Source organism: Dermochelys coriacea, chromosome 18 (assembly GCF_009764565.3).
Source record: "Dermochelys coriacea isolate rDerCor1 chromosome 18, rDerCor1.pri.v4, whole genome shotgun sequence".
NCBI classification, from domain to species: domain Eukaryota; kingdom Metazoa; phylum Chordata; order Testudines; family Dermochelyidae; genus Dermochelys; species Dermochelys coriacea.
In genome coordinates, this window is record NC_050085.1 from 56848 (window position 1) to 73412 (window position 16565).

The following is a 16565-nucleotide window of genomic DNA, read 5'->3' on the forward strand; positions in this document are numbered from 1 at the left end:
GAAGGGTAGGAGTCACTGGCTGGGGTGTCCCCATCCCTGTAGTGATTTACTCTGCCGGCTGCCTGAAATGATGTACCTGCGCTGCTAGGGAGTAGTATGCGACTCTTGCAGCTTCCCTGTCAGAAAGTCATTTTTCTGCAGGGAAGCAAAGAAATCTACGGGGTACAAGAATTCTACACACATGCAGTATTCCCTCAGGAGTAACAGATACACAGAGCAATATGAGCAACATTCATACACAAAACTGGTGGCAGTTGAGGGGGAGGACTTGAGAGGAACATGTAATATTAAGAAATGATTCCTGAAGATGAAATACAGTCAACTAGGTTCAAGCTTTACAAGAAATGACCTTCCCTTCAGAATTTAGTGGACCAAATTCAGCCCTAGTACAAGGGGGCATAATGCTGATTTAGGGCTGAGCAAGGCTAAGAGTATCTCCAATTCTTAGGTCAACCAAAAGGGAGGCAGTAAGAGAACTGGAACTATTCCCAGATGAACCAAGCAGGCAGCATTTCAACAGGAGACATACCCCGAAACATTTCTTTAGCAGGCAGCCTGCAAAAGGCAGGTGTTTATGATGGTTAAATACAATTTATCCACTTCCTCTACAATGTAAACCTCATTTGATGCTCTTTAGGACAATTTTTATTAAAAAAGAGTGAAGTATCATTTAAAAGTGTTGTGGTCTGTTCATTAATGGACGTGAATGAAGTAGACTAGGTTTGTAAACCCCCCCCCCCCCATGGCAAAAAGCTAAGTGCTACATTCCAAACACCAAACAAACATGAGGGGGGAAATGAACTTTTCTGTGTCATTCCACTCTTCTCCTGGAATTTCAATACATCTCTAAGCCATTTGCCCTACATCCAGCACTTTAAATTTAATTTCTATCTAGGATGGGAGGCCCCATCAAACGTGGAGAGAGAAACACCTAATGAAATTTTGGAATCTATTTCAGAGTCTTTCAATTATTAATCCAATTACTATAAACTATCAGTAGCTTTGGCTATCAAAGAATTTCTACATTCTTTTGGCTACCATTCATTACTCAACAGGAAGTTCAAAGAAACCAGATGCTTTAGTTAAGGTGGTAGATTGTTTCTTTGCTGTCTCCACCCTCATATTCCTTCAGTCTGAGCTTTATTTTTTCTTCTCTCCACTCTCAGAAAAGTAAGTCCCCAACTGCTGTATAGGAATGAAACCTAAGGTACTTTAATGGAGAAATTAGGATACTATAAGACCTGGAACAACTAAACAAGTTTAGAATGAAAATGACATTAATCCTGTGAATTTCACTCTGCTCCTCTCATATAGATGCTCCTACAAAAATGCAAAATGCAGGAAGAATAGAAAAAATAGGGGTCTTTCAATCCTCTGCTGAATTTAAAGCCCTGATAGTTGGAGGAGACAACATCACAAGTGCGTCTGGTCCTCTGAAGTCAAAGTTCAAGGTGTGCAGCTAGAATCATCTAGGCATATCTTACCTAATCAATTCCACGCTACTGCAAGGGCCTTAGGCATTGGTGGCACCTTAGTCTCTTCTGCTTGCTCTCTCTCCCTCTAGCACACAATTTGGTCTAAATAAAGTTTTTGGACTTAATATAAGCATGTGTGGGTGGGTCTAATTTAATGGACTAGTGATATACTGGAGATCAGACTAGATATGATGGTCCCTTCCACTCAAATATGAAAAAACAATCCACTCTTGCTTAACAAATATATCTGCCTGCCCAAGGAATCAGGCTAAAGATTGGATTTCTACATTGGGGAGAAAGGACCAACCAAAACATCACTTTCTGGATTGAGCATGAGAGATGGCAGCTGATGAAACGGTCTATATCAGTTTATCAAAAAGCTCTGAAGCAAGTAACAAGAAGTCTCAGCAAAAGCAACATTTCCATCAAAATTCATGCAAGGCCAGACCAGGTGAAAAGACACTCCCCCAACTTTTTATTAAATTTACACTTAAAAAGAACCTTTAATCCAAATGCATTTTAAAAACCAGAGACATAAACCTTTGTACAGTACTGAAATGCAACTCTTCTGCACCAAAGTTAAGGACTGGAAGTGAACAAGAATACTGTTTCCAATTAAATTGCAGGTGGATTTAGAGGCGAAAGTCAAGTTACCCAAACTGAATTTGACCAAGATACCCGAACTCCTTGCACAGAGTACCAAGGGATCTTTAATGGCCAGGAATGTTTAGAAAAGCTGCAGTGACACAGAGATATTCCTATCATAGCTTTTAATTGCAAGAGTAATTTGGAAAGCAATAATTGTTTTATATTTAAGAGAATATTAACAAACCAGTGATGTAGGACAAGAAACACAGATCACCATTCAAAATGGTTACAAGGTAATTTTTGTTAGTCTGATTAACTACCAGCAAAATCTAAGATCCCTCCTAGGCATACCCATATGATTCAACAAAACAGATATTAAAAGCTAGATTTCTAAAAATTGCATTGGAAATACATATAATTTTACACACACAGAGCTACTATTCACTTAGGTTATCCAAAAGAGATGACACATGGCTCAGCCCAGTGGCCCATGTAGTCCAGTATCCTCTCTCAGAGTGATCAGTACCAGATTGTTCAGTGAAAGGTACAAGAAGCCACAGTGAAGTTGTGGAAAACTTTACCTACAGAGAAGTTCCTGCCTAACTTCTGTCAGTTATTTGTCTGCTTATGTCCTGAATGCAACATGAGGGTTTGTATCCTGTGTGCATGCGTTTTAGATACATATAAAAATTAAAAAAAAAAAATGTATCTTAGTTGTGGATGTTCTCATCCATAAACCTATAGCTGTTTTCAAATGCTAAGTTCCACGGGTTAATTATGCATTGTATAAAAATCTCTTTATACGTCTTAAACATCTTGTCTTTCAATGTTGTTGATATCCGCTTGTTTTACAAGTGTAAAAACAGAGTACTCAATTTTCTATTCCATTTATTTTATGTATCTATCATGCCCCCCAATTCCATTCCTCTTGAACCTAAGATGTTTGCAAGTCTTTTCACTTTCCTTAAGTAAAGTCTCTCCATATCTCTAGTCTCCCCTTACTAAAACATTTTCATCTCTGCTAGAAAAGAAAGGAGGGGGGTAAAGGTATGTGGAGGATGCTCTTACACAAACCCTAGTGAGAAGCTTACCAAAACAGGTTTAACAGTACCTTTCACTGGTGAAAACCTAGCAGGCATTATTAGAGGACTTTAAGGACTGATCAATTATGTAAGAGACTTTCAGTTCCAAGCAGCGACTCCAAACCTGATAGCCAATAAAGGTGGGCAAGATGACAGATAGAAGCGGCAAGGAAGGGAGGAATTTCAGTTATTGTACATAATTTTGGGGGCAAGACAGTTCTGAAGGGGAAATCACTACCACTTTGCCTAACCAGAAATAAGACTAATGGCAATTTGTCTAGAGCCACCTTGCTTCCCCTCTACACCCAAAACTATTCAAACCCAAAGCCAGGGCCACCCTTAACATCCATAAATAAAGTTCCATTGAGGATAGCTGCTGTGAATCAGGACCTTGTGGATTTTGCAGGGAGGCAGAGGAAAAGAAAATGTAAATATGAAAAAATAATAAAATAAGGTAAGGAGGGTAAAAGGATAATCAGTCTCAAACAGGGATAACAGAATCCCTGCTACCAGTAAAAATACTGTTAGTGTATATGTGCAATTTGGACTCTTGTCTGAGGCAAACAACAACTGAATAGGGCAACATGGATGAGTTAAGTATCATTTACCTTCCCTCAGCACATTCTACAGCACAAGTTGATTCTTTTCAGGGTTGTGCTAGCAACGATGCAGGCTTAAAGATCTCTTGACACCATAAAGAAATACTTTAAAAAGCAGTTTTAAGCACACAGGCTAAGTTATACTGCAAACAAATGTGCAACAGAAAAAAAAAATCTGCGGGGTGGGGAGGGGGCTTGGCATTCAGTCTTTTCCTGCCAGGAAGGCACATCTACTTACTTTCATGTAACATACAATACCAGTGACTGAAAGATATACTGATTAGTGAAGACTTCTACACTCTATCTTTATAGTGGTTCTGGGACTCAAACCAATAAAGCAAGACACCAGTGTTTTATAACATCTGAAAAAAGAAAAGGAGTACTTGTGGCACCTTAGAGACTAACAAATTTATTAGAGCATAAGCTTCCGATGCATCCGATGAAGTGAGCTGTAGCTCACGAAAGCTTATGCTCTAATAAATTTGTTAGTCTCTAAGGTGCCACAAGTACTCCTTTTCTTTTTGCAAATACAGACTAACACGGCTGCTACTCTGAAACATAACATCTGAAGGATTAGAAGCCCTGCTTTAGAGGATATAAAGAATACCAATCTCTAAAAAGCAGTTCAAGAGGTATCGACTGTTTAAAAATATCAGAACCATAGGCGCTGGAGCACCCATGGAAAAAAATTAGCGGGTGCTTAACACCCACCAGCAGCAAAGCTCTCCCCCTCACCCCCAGCACCTCTTGCCAGCCAGTGGCCCTGATGATCAACTCATCCCCCTCCCTCCCACCATGATCAGCTGTTCTGCAGCATGCAGGTGATGCTGGGAAGGAGGGAGAGAGAGGAAAGAGATTGGGGAAGAGGTGGGGTGGGGGGTTTGAGCACCTCCCGGGTAGGGAGGAAGTCGGCACTTATGATCAGAACTGAAGTATTAAAAAGCAAGATAATAAGAATGAATTGATTTCAAGCCATGGATGTCACCTAATTTTACTAAAATTATTTTCCAATATTTGGTTATTGAATGTTAGCCATCTTAAATCTCTCAAGAATTCCAAACAAGATGAGCAGCAAAGCAAAAGCGAAAATTTGAATTAAGCCCAGAAATATGCTACATGCTATCCACTAAGTAATCTGAAACTAGCACAGAAAGAATTTTAACTAGTTTTAACTCTACAGACGACTGCCCCTGTGAAATCCTCTAGGTATTGCCTGGCTCCCTGAAGAGTCACAAAATGCAGCTTCTGACTGCAACCCAGAATATCTGCCACATCACAGAATGCTGCATCCTGCAATACCTTCAGTATCCAAAAAAAAAAAAAATTTTCATAAAGGGAACAGTTAAAATTCACTTCTTTGCTGAATAGGCCTTTCTAATTAGGTTCTGGGAGGCACAGTACTCATTACTGATCTTCACTCCACTTTCATTTTTGTTTTGCAGCTCACCTTTAATTAGAGAACCTGGTGCACAGCCTGTTGTCCTGATAAGGAAGCTGGTCCAGCAGAATAAAGCCATTCAAGTCAGCCTAAAAAAAATTATGAGACTAAAATACCTTACTAAATAAAGAGGAAGAATGCATGTTTATGTTTATGTGAATTCACTGAATGCATCCGATGAAGTGAGCTGTAGCTCACGAAAGCTTATGCTCAAATAAATTTGGTAGTCTCTAAGGTGCCACAAGTTCTCCTTTTCTTTTTGCGGATACAGACTAACACGGGGGCTACTCTGAAACAGGTCCAATATGAAGAAGATCTAATAACTCACAACCTGCCAGGCTAGAAATTCTTTGGTCTCACCAATATAAATTCTTCCAGTCCCAGTAAATTTTTCTAAGTACTAATCCCTAAGTTATACAACATCACAGGATTTTTTTTGAAGGAGTGGATGGATGTGTTGTATAGATTCTGAAAGGGGGGGGGGGGGGAGAAGAAGGTTACCTGCCTTTCGTAAGTGTTGATCTTCAAGATGTGTTGCTCATGTCCATTCCATTCTAGGTGTGTGGATGACCGTGTGCGTGGCACCTGGAGGGCAAGCTGTGGTGCTCTCTGGAGTGCTGCACTCAGGCCGCAGTATATCAGGTGCTGCCAGCCCCTGGGTGTTTGGCTGCCGCAGGCTGGGCTGGCGACAAGGAAGACTAAGGGCAACGATGACCAAAACTAGCGTCCCTTCTCCTCATAGGGAGAGACGAGGCTGCCAGGATTTTGGCGGTGGCAAAGGTCTGAAGGGCTTCCTGGATGATTGAGGCGTGTGCCTACCCAACGAGCAAAGGGTAGCTCTGGTGTCCTACAACCTGTGCAGCCTAGTGTCCCTTTGATCCAAAACCAGACCAAGTCCATCAAAGGGGAGGTCCTAGATCGAGGCCTGCATCTCCTGAGAGAGGCCTGAAGTCTTTAGCCAAGAACTATGTTGCATGACCACTGCCACCAAATCTGCCGCTTCCCATGCCATTTGCAGGGAGCATCTGGCCACTTCCATGCCCTCCTCTACCAGCGTGCCAAACTCTTGGGCCAATTCCTGAGGGAGGGATTCCTGGAACTTTTTGAGACCGTCCCAGAGATTAAAATCATCAGCAGGGCCCGATGATTCACCACACAAAATGATAGGCTGGCGGTAGAATAAATTATTTTTGGGAGTCGAGGAGGTGGGGACCCACTTGTCCTTTTCATTGGCCACAGATACAATTAGCAAGCCAGAGACGGGTGGGTATAAAGGTATTTGAAACCTTTGGCCAGCCCGAAGTATTTTTTCTCTGCCTGTTTCGAGGTGGATGAGATGGAGATGGGGATCTGCCACAATGCCTTGGAATCTTGAGGACCCCCTCACGCACTGGCAGGGCAACGTGGGTGGGCATAGAAGCCAAGAGAATGTTGAAGAGGGTGTCCTCCTGCTCTACCACCTCTTGCACCTCAAGCCCCAGTTCTTGGCCACACCAGAGAAGGGCTTGCTGCTACCGAAAATCATCTACTGGGCTAGCTCTAGGTCCCGTGACCGCCTCATCTGGGGACAACAAGGAAGACTGGACCGCCGGTGGGGGTGATGGGGTCTTGATCACTGTCAGAGAAAGAGGCTTTGGGGTGGGCACAGGTTCCTCTGCCCCAACTTCAGAACAGAATTCCCGTACCGAGTCCGGTGCCAGAAGGGCTGCTGCCCCATCACAGCCACCAAGGAGTGCTATGAAGGAGGCATCGTCACGATTGGTACACCCCACGTGCTCCAATACAGCCACTGTGCTTGCCATTGGCCATGCTGCCCATTGTGGTGCTGCCGATGAAGAAGCAGGCTCCGGTGCCGAGCCAGGTCGACAAGACCGTGGCAACGGGCTGATTGGACCTCCATACCAGAGGAGCCACCATCCGGTGACCAGGGAGGAGCTATCAACACCTGAGTTTGTTTGCTGGTCATACCTACCGGTGACCATTGCCCAGGTGTAACTGAATGGTAACTGTAGCATGGAGAGTGGTACCGGTGCCGGGGGGACCAATACTGGGATGGGAAATGTTCCCACCATGCTGGCGATTGGCACCGATGCCTAGAGGATGACCGTTGATTCAGCAAGCGGTGCCAGGAATAGTAAGGGGAGCGTAAGCCCCATGGCGGAGAGTAGCACCATGGGCATCTGGAAGCTCACCTGGGCGACGCGATTGAGACCTGCCCTATGATTCCTGACGTGGCAGAGAAGATAGATGCCTTCTATCTGGTGACTGAGTTGGTCCCCTCTTCCCTGAAGGGTCTTAACGGCAGGCTTACCCTCTTAGGGAGCCTTAGCCAGGTCCTGCAGCACCAGGGTCATCATAGGAGCCGGTGGAGACCTATGCTCTCTCTGCACCGTGGGAACCTGGGCTGACAAAGGTGCAGGCAGGCATGCAGGTCCCAAACTGCTCCCAAGAGTCAGTGATGGACCTTTCAGGGTGCTGGGTGCCCCAGCCAGGGAGGCACAATCACGTGGCTCCAGAGCAGTCTGGCGGGCAGGCCCAGGTCTCTTGGTAGATGACCCCTGGGCCTTCTTGCTTGGTGACGGGGAGCGCTTCCTGGCTTTCTTCTTCAACACCAGCGATGGCAAATGGGACCAGGAGTTGGGTGCTGGTAGTGCTCTGTGCATGGAGGCTGAAGCACTTGGTGCGACCTGCTCGGACAGCTCAGAAGCTGGGCAGAGGGTAGACTGCCCATCAGGAGAGCCCTGAGGTGGATGTCCTGTTCCTTCTGGGTGCAGGGCCAAAAGTTTTTGCAGATCCGGCACTGCTCCTGAATGTGTGACTCCCCTAGGCACTTAAGGCAGCAGCTGTGAGGGTCACTCACAGGCATAGGCCTGCTGCAGTCTGAGCAGGGCTTGAACCCGGGAAACTGGGGCATGTCCCTCCTGGGGCAAAGTCCCACTGGAACCCTAACTACTTAAGACCAACAAAGTGAACTATATACACAATAGCCTTAAGGCCCAAAGTTCAAAATGATAGACAACCACTAGCTCTTGCCAAGCAAGAGGGGTGCTCCAACTGACCACAATGGGCGGTAAGAAGGAACTGAGGGGGTGTAGGGCCAGTGGTGCCCGACATACCACGGCATGAGCTCGGCACTCCAGAGGGCGCCACAGCTGGCATTACGGGTACCGCTAAGGCAAAAATCTCTGACTGCCACACTTGAGCATGTGCACACACCTAGAATGGAATCGACATGAGCATGCACTCGAAGAAGGATACAAAAATACTACAGAATTGGACATCTGACTCCCAATAGCATTAACAGCAGTAGTAACTAAAATCAGGACATACAGGTTAAACGCTACATTTGTGATTACACATAGGCTATATCTTCCTGCAAAAAAGCTGTTTGTGGACACGGAGATCAATAACTCATTGAAGCTCTCTCGATGTAAGGTCACAGTGGAGACAAGGTACAGATAACCTCAACTAGCTTTATGAAGCTAAAAAAAAAAAACCTATCCATGCTTTGTCTCTACTAGGCTTTTACATCTCAAAAACATAGGACTAGAAAGGATCTCCCAGGACCACTGAGTCCAAGAGAGCTCTCTCAGTATTAACTCCCCCACCCTCTAACCCCCCCCCCCAACACCATAAACTCCAGTCTCTCTTTCCTTTCACCCTCTAATCTTCTGAATTCTATAGAAGCAGCTCAGCAACAGAGCCCTGCATGGATACAAAATTTGTATTCACATCCGATCCACAAACATGGTCCACAGATATCTGCATCCATGGTGCAGATATCCATGAATACTAAGTGGATATCCGCAGATTTGTGGGGCTCTACAGATCACTTTTATAGGACGAGGAGATAACACATCAGAACCTAATTGGTGTTACCCATTATTTCTAATCTGATGACCAGAGCCAGGTACTGCAGCATTTAACCTTTTTGGCCCTCTCCATGCTAGGGAATGCCAGTGATTAAAATAATTTCCAAACATGCTTATACAGTACATTATATACAATTCTGTTACAGGTAATATTATAACCATCCTGAGGAACTGTGCTAGAACTCTAAAGGATTAGCATAGAGCAGAAGTTTCTACATGCATGGCTGTTTAAAAACAACAGCATTGTTATTTTTTGTCTTCTGCATTGGAGCACAAAACCATGATACCTACAACCCATGTTAGGAAACTGTTTTCAAAACAGTTTTAGTTATGGTTCACTGTCTAGATTCCTCATCTCTGCTACTGCAGAAGACTTTTCCCAAGTTCAAAAGTCAGCATGTCAACTTGAAGTTTACTGTAGGTTTGGGTTGGAAGCTTAAAGCTATTATAACAGAAAATATGTTATGGAAAACACTTAGAGAAGTTATGGGCAAAATATGGATACTGGAATTCAGATGTCACTCAAAATTTTGGTATACCGCTAACCTGACACTTGAAGGGAGGTTTATATCACTAATATTATATATCAGGGAGAGAGGTTTACAAGTGATAAATATGACTGTTTAAATTCATGCTAACTGCATAACATTTTAGAGGGTTTTTTAATATTAAAAAAAGCGTGTGTGTGTTCTGGACATAATCCACTAACCGCTCATGTTTGTTTTTTTATGTAAAGAAACTCTAACTTATATTCTCTCTCTCAAAAGGTTATAAAAGAGGACATTTTAGGTATTTGTAAACAGACAATAAAAGACATCAGCAACAGACCCAAATGTTATAGTTTTAATCAAAAAGGAAAATGTGAAAAAAATGATACCCTAAAGACTGATGCTGCTCCCACCTTTGTCTAAATTGTGGGGGGAAAAACAAAAAAAAAAACAAAAAAAACACCTAACTGTGCATTTTCCTGAGTTGCAATGGTAACATACTTAGGAATCAGAGTAGCAGCCGTGAATCTGTAGTTGCAAAAAGAAAAGGAATACTTGTGGCACTTTAGAGACTAAAATTTATTTGAGCATTCAGTGGGGAAAAAAAAAAATGCATCCGATGAAGTGAGCTGTAGCTCACAAAAGCTTATGCTCAAATAAATTTGTTAGTCTCTAAAGTACCACAAGTACTCCTTTTCTTTATACTTAGGAATAACTGTTAAGAATAATTACAAGAAATTGTAAAAGCCAGAGTATACATTTACTGTGTCCTCTCACTGGGTTCTCTCCATGGAAAGACAGAACATTGGGTGGGAAAAGAGTTTTATGCATTATGCATTCTTGCTTTACTGAAACCTTCCACTTTATTCACCAATACCTTGGACCATATCTTTTAATAGCCATCCTTCGGTGGAAGAGAACTGAATGGATCTCCCTTTACAGTACATTAGTGAGTGGAGATAAGTTAAACAGATCAAATAGGTGCTGTAATGGCACTACCCAACCCAAACTCAGAGTCACGGTTCCCTGCATACACAGGGAAAACTTGGGGAGCAAAAGATTGTTAAACCCTAGATGTTAGGGAACAACAGTATCACCATGGTGCTATCCAATTGCTACCAAATTCACGGTCCATTTTGGTCAATTTCACGGTTATAGGATTTTAAAAATTGTAAGTTTCATTATTTCAGCTATTTAAAGTTGAAATTTCATGTGTTGTAATCGTAGGGGTCCTGACTCAAAAAGGAGTTATGGGGGGGGTGTCGCAAAGTTATTGTGGGGAGGAGGGGTTGCAGTACTGCTACCCTTAGTTCTTCACTGCTGCTAGCAGTGGTGCTGCCTTCAGAGCTAGGCAGCTGAGGGAGTAAGGATGGCATGATATGGTAGTGCCACCCTTACTTCTGTGCTGCTGCCCGCAGAGCTCAGCCATCACTTCCTAGCCACCCCGCTCTGAAGGCAGCAGCGCAGAAGTAAGGGTGGCAGGGCATTACTCCTGTGTTGCTGCTGGTGGGGCATTGCCTTCAGAGCTGGGCATCTGGCCACCAGCCATCATTCTCTGGCTGCTCAGCTCTGAAGGCAGTGCAGAAGTAAGGGTGGCAATATTGTGACCCCCCACAATGAACCCTGTGACACCCCCCTCCGGAACTCCCTTTGGGTCAGGACCCCCAATTTGAGAAACGCTGGTCTCCTTCATGACATCTGCATTGTATAGGGTAAAAACACACAAAAGACCAGATTTCACGATCCATGACGCGTTTTTCATGGCCATGAATTTGGTAGGGCCCTATTTATAAAACATCAATATTTAAGTATCTTTTTCCATACAGTAAAGATATCTGCTTGCCAAAAGGTTTTTTTTTTGTTAGAAGAGGGAAAACGATGATGAAAACGTGTATTTTTAGTAAAAATTACTGAAACACTAGATGCCTATAGTGTCACAAATTGGCTATGTTTAAGAAGTCTGCTATGACTGATAACTCACATGCTTGTTAACCTGGAATGAATTTTAGCAGCTAAGTCAGATGCCTGAATACACAGACTTGCATGTGAAATGCTGATATAGGTGAGCTGAGAGTCACAGAGCAGAAATATCCAATCACAAGCACCACATTTATCTAAACATCATCTCCCTCACTATACAATAAGCAGGTCTCCATGATTTATAGATTTGTTGCCAATGAGCAGTTATCACATAGAAAATTTGTTCTGAGCAGGGTCAACCATGACAGAGTTTGGTGTTCCCAAGCTGTGGAGAAGGCCAAGAACAGTCAATAGATTCCCAGCTGATGTAAACTGGCATTGCTCTCAGAGTAGCAGCCGTGTTAGTCTGTAGTCACAAAAAAGAAAAGGAGTATTTGTGGCACCTTAGAGACTAACAAATTTATTTGAGCATAAGTTTTCGTGAGCTACAGCTCACTTCATCAGATTGCTCTGTTAATTTAAATGGAGCTATGCCCATTTGCACCAGCTAAGAATGCGTTCACTATTCTGTTCTCTTTTCTACAATAGCATACACAAGATTTCAGCCAGGAACACCGTCCAGAGGGGTGGACAGGCTAATAAATCCAGAATGCTTCCACTTTGGAACAGTCCAGTTTTTTCTGGCTATAGAATTTACAGCCTCCGCTACATTTTAGGTGTGAGAGGAGAGAGAAGATAAAGGCTTAGATTTTGAAACCTCACCAAAGAAAAAAGTTTTTTTTCCCTCCAACACACAGAGGAATGGTGTCTTGTATTCTACGATTTGAACCATAGCTCCCCGACATGGATGAAGGCTTTTCTTTTGGAAACACAATGCAATAGATGACCCCTGGCCCCTCAGGTGCAGATTTGGGCCACTGCTCAAGAAAGCATCTCAACAGTGGCAATCAAGACATCTACCTGTAAATCTACCTGATTTAAAACCTCCTTTTATTGGAAAAGATTGTGGTGAAAATGGTGTTAAGGCAGCTGGTGTTAAGAAACTTCCTAGGCCCTCATCAGTTCTATTTAGAACTTATGACAGAGAAGCTATTGATATTTCTGGTAGTTGTGCTACCGCAAGCGATTACACTTTCACGGAGTCCATGCTGATTTTGTTAGATCTGTCAGCAACATCGGATAGCATCTATCTTAGAGAGACAAAGTGGATGAAATATTATTGGACCAACCTCTACTAGTGAGAGAGACAAGCTTTCACAGAACTCTTCTTCAGGTCTGGGAAAGGTACTCAGAGTCAGCTAAACAGAAAGTGGAATAGCATTCAGTTTAACGAGTTGAGCAGCCACTTGAAACATGTATCAAGGTGAAGTGGGCAGTTAACATCTCTGTAATTGCAGGACAAAGGAGGGTTGGTAGGTTATAGTTTGTCGTAGTGAGCCATAAATCCGGTGCCTTTACTGAGTCCATGATTTTTAGTATCTAGCATCAACAAAACTGCTATCAAGCAGCTGGCGTCATGTATCACCTCCTCTCAAACAGCTCTCAAATACTGGATACCATAAGGTTCAGTCTTTTATGCCTCCCAATACGTAAATGCTACTGATGAGATAGCGAGGGGTTACAAACGGCAGTGTCGGTGGCATTCAGTTGAAACTCCACTCTACATCTCGTTTCACACAACTCTGCAGCTTTTGTGCTTGTCAGGCTTGGCTCTGGGTGTGACTGAACCAGGACAAGACCAGAAACAATGCTGCTCGGTGAGGGAGTTTATCCCGAGGAGCGGAATGGGGCTCTCTCATTTTTAGAGCGTATGGCTGCCCTTCTCAGTCCAGCCTAGCCTTAGAGCCACATCAAATCCCTCAGGTTTCAAATCCCTCAGCACTGCTGGATATGTAGGTAGCAAAGGCCCTCCATGCCATGCCAAGCCAAGCCAAGCCAAAAGATTACCACATCTTCTCGCCGCTGCTACAGCTCTACCTTGCACTGCAGGCTACTCTACTATAAAGCGTATTACTTGGTGCGGCCTCTGATGACCCCGCGGAGCTCGGGCGAGAGCAGGGCGCTCCAATCGCTATCCACACCATCCTCCGATGCCCGGCGCCCCCGGGGTGCGGAGGGCCGGTCACCCCAGTGACAGCTGAACGCTGCTGCCCGAGCCAGGACGCCCCACGCCGTCTGAAGATGGAGCCTGCTCAGTTCCAGGTCCACCCCCTCCTGTACTCGTTCCCGCCTAGTTTGGCCGCCCGCCCAGCCACTCCGGACACTGGGCCAGCGGCGCGAGGAATCAGGGGGCCGCTACCTGCCCCTCCCCCCTACGCAGTCGGTGAGGGGTCGCCCAGCCCTTCCACCAACAGCAGCCTTCCTCGGCTCCACCCCGGGGACCCTACCCCTCCGCAGGAAGGGGGGGTTACTCACCGGCAGACTCAGGAGACACAAAGCAACCCCTCTAATGGCGGCGGCGGCGAAACCGGGGAAGACAGGGGAGGGGGGCGGACACAGCCGTGTCGCAGCCAATCGCAGCCCCCGAACACCTTTCGAAAGCCAGCACGGCCCTTCAGTCAGGAGAGCCCCGAGTTGAGGGCCAATCAGCGCCGCCGCGCGGGGCGCAGGCGCAGAACTAGGCGGGAATCAGAGCGCAATACAGCCCCCCCCCACTACAAAACAGAAGCGGGAGCGCGCGGGGCAAGGCGAAGTTGCGGGGCGAGGGTCCCCAGTGGTGGCCGGGAGTCGGCCAGCCGCGCCCCCTGCCTCGGTTACCTCAGTGCTGCCGGCTGGACCTGACACTTCGGCCGCGCTCACCAGCTGACCAATCCTGGACAGCCGTCGCCCGCGCGCGCTCCCGAGAGGGGACACACCTCCTGTAGCACGCACTCCCTGCAGCTGGTTTTAAAGAGACAGTGACTGAAGCAGCCCTTGGCCGCTGCTGAGGCGGGGGGCAGCCTAGCCCCAGGAACGAGAAGGAGAGGCCCCAGCTTCCTACAGCGCGGGAATAGGCAGCAGGCCAGGCTCAGCAAGCACCTCGGGTTAACTTTGGAGTCGAATGACAGCCAGGCCCATGCTAACCCGCATCACAGCAGCCCTGTGCTTGGTGGCCTAAAAACGGCCCTGCCCAACTTGCAGAGAGCTTAAGGGGAAGAACTAGTCGGGGGGAGGGATCAGCTGCCCTGAAACCAAGCAGAAGAGCGAGCAGGCTCCAGAGCAGCACGCTGGTCGTAAACTGCTGTAAGGCATATGGCAGGACCTTGTCCTCACCTCAGTGTCAATCTACAGTGGATTGGAGCAATTCCAGATTCATGCTGAATGACTCCCCCATCCCAGAAACTGGGACAAATAGCTAAATAGTGTAACATGCACGGATTGGGCATTTACTAGGCTTGAAACACCTCTAATTTACCTCTTTGAAAAGTGTGGGTAACATTTCTCTCCCCCCCCATATCACAGGTGTCATAAACTGAAAGCCATGAGGAGGAAGAATTAAGCCCAGCTGACAGAGGAAACACATGTAACTTCTATGCCGAGGCAAAGAAATGAGAATAGCCATTAATAGTGTGAACATTAGCACCTCAGAGTTACAAACTGATCAGTCAACCACACACCTAATTTGGAACTGGAAGTAAGCAATCGAGCAGCAGCAGAGACCAAAAAAGAAGAAAAAAGGCAAGTATAGTACTGTGGTAAATGTAAACTACTAAAAAAAATAGTTTCACAATATGGCTTGCTATAGTACTGCTGTCCCCACAGCTGCATCTGCAGTAGAAGTCTGAACCAATACATAATGTCTTGTGTTATATATGGAGCTCCAGATCACCATCCTACATATGTCTAGAAAAGGTGCATCTCTCAGAGATGCTGCAGAGGTTATTGGAGAGCTGGTGGAATGGGATCTCACCCCATTGGGGATGGGGGAATATGAGATAGTTAGTAACAAAGGATGATGCAACTTGAGATCCACTTAGAGAGTCTCTACACAAATAGAGCTTGACCCCTTGATCACTCTGCTATGGAAATAAAAAGGTTATGTTTTTCTAATTGCTTTTGTTCTCTGTAAGTGTCTAGAGAATGGAGCCCTCTTTCCTCATCAAAGGCATGCGTTTTGGAAAAAATACCTGTAAGTGGATGGGTTAACTCATTTGAATCTCCAAAGTTACTTTAGGGATGAATTTCCAAGGGGGAGAGAGGAGCAAAGAGAGACCATCTCTTTATGAAAAATTGCATATGGCAGCCCTGTCATGAGTGCTCCCAGCTCGCTCACCCTCCTGGCTGATGTTATGGCTACTAGGAAGGCAACTTTCATAAAGAGATGGGACGTAGAACAAGTGGCCAATGATTTGAAGGTAGGTTTGGTGAGAACCAAAAGAATAAGGTTGAGGTCCCATTCTGGTATTTGTTTCACCATTGGTGGAAGAGTTTCAATAAGTCCCTTCAGGAATCTAGCCATTGTAGGATGAGTGAAGTTAGTATAGTCCGCAAATGAAAGGTGCTGATTGCTGGAAGATGGACCTGCAGGGAACTGATTGAGAGCCCTAATGACTTAAGAGTAAGTAATGTGACAGGGTCAGGCCAAATGGCTATAGAAGAGTAATCCTATGGGATCTGGGAAGTGCTGCTAAAGGATCACCCCCAGCCTAAAAGGGGGATCCACAGGACCTAGATGCCAAATAAATCCGGGGGACAACCAATGAAATAACAGGGACAGAAGTGGTCTTCCTGGTCTTCCGGGGGGCCTCCGCATCAGATGGGAGGAGCGGAGCTCGAGTCTTCCGCTTGCCCTGCTTCCCCTGGACTAGGGCCCAGCCCTCCATGGCATCATCTGGGGGCTGGCTAGCAGGGGTTGTATCAGGGGGCAGAGGCGATGCCTCAGGGACTCGGGGGGATAACGGTAGGGCAGCACAAGGGAGGGAAGATTCCCCTTGGGGTGGGCCCTCTCCCATGCCTGGCGCTGTCCCTGCCGCACCCTCCTCCACAGGCTTCGCCAGATTGCAAGCAGCAGGGGCGGGGCTCTCTCGGCATAGTGGGGCCCGAGCGGGAGCAATGGTGGATTGGGAAGGAGGAGGGATGGTTTCGGGTGCCGGGAAGCCAAGGGCGCCGGCGATGACGGGGCCG

General features: G+C 45.7%; 1 protein-coding gene across 16 annotated transcripts in view; it reads right to left on the minus strand.

Annotated features, from left to right (window-relative positions):
* Positions 1 to 14319, minus strand: part of HP1BP3 (heterochromatin protein 1 binding protein 3) — a 67223-nt gene extending 52904 nt beyond the window's left edge. For 2 of the 16 annotated variants that reach the window (XM_043499789.1, XM_043499790.1), the window contains exons 1-2: positions 13878 to 13984; positions 5192 to 5271 (exon numbers count right to left, since the gene is read on the minus strand). The gene's annotated coding sequence lies outside the window, so the exon portion shown is untranslated. Of the gene's footprint in view, positions 1 to 5191; positions 5272 to 13877 lie in introns of all 16 variants that reach the window. The other 14 variants (XM_043499794.1, XM_043499795.1, XM_038376536.2 and 11 more) reach the window with 11 other exon arrangements.
* Positions 14320 to 16565: the final 2246 nt, after the last annotated feature.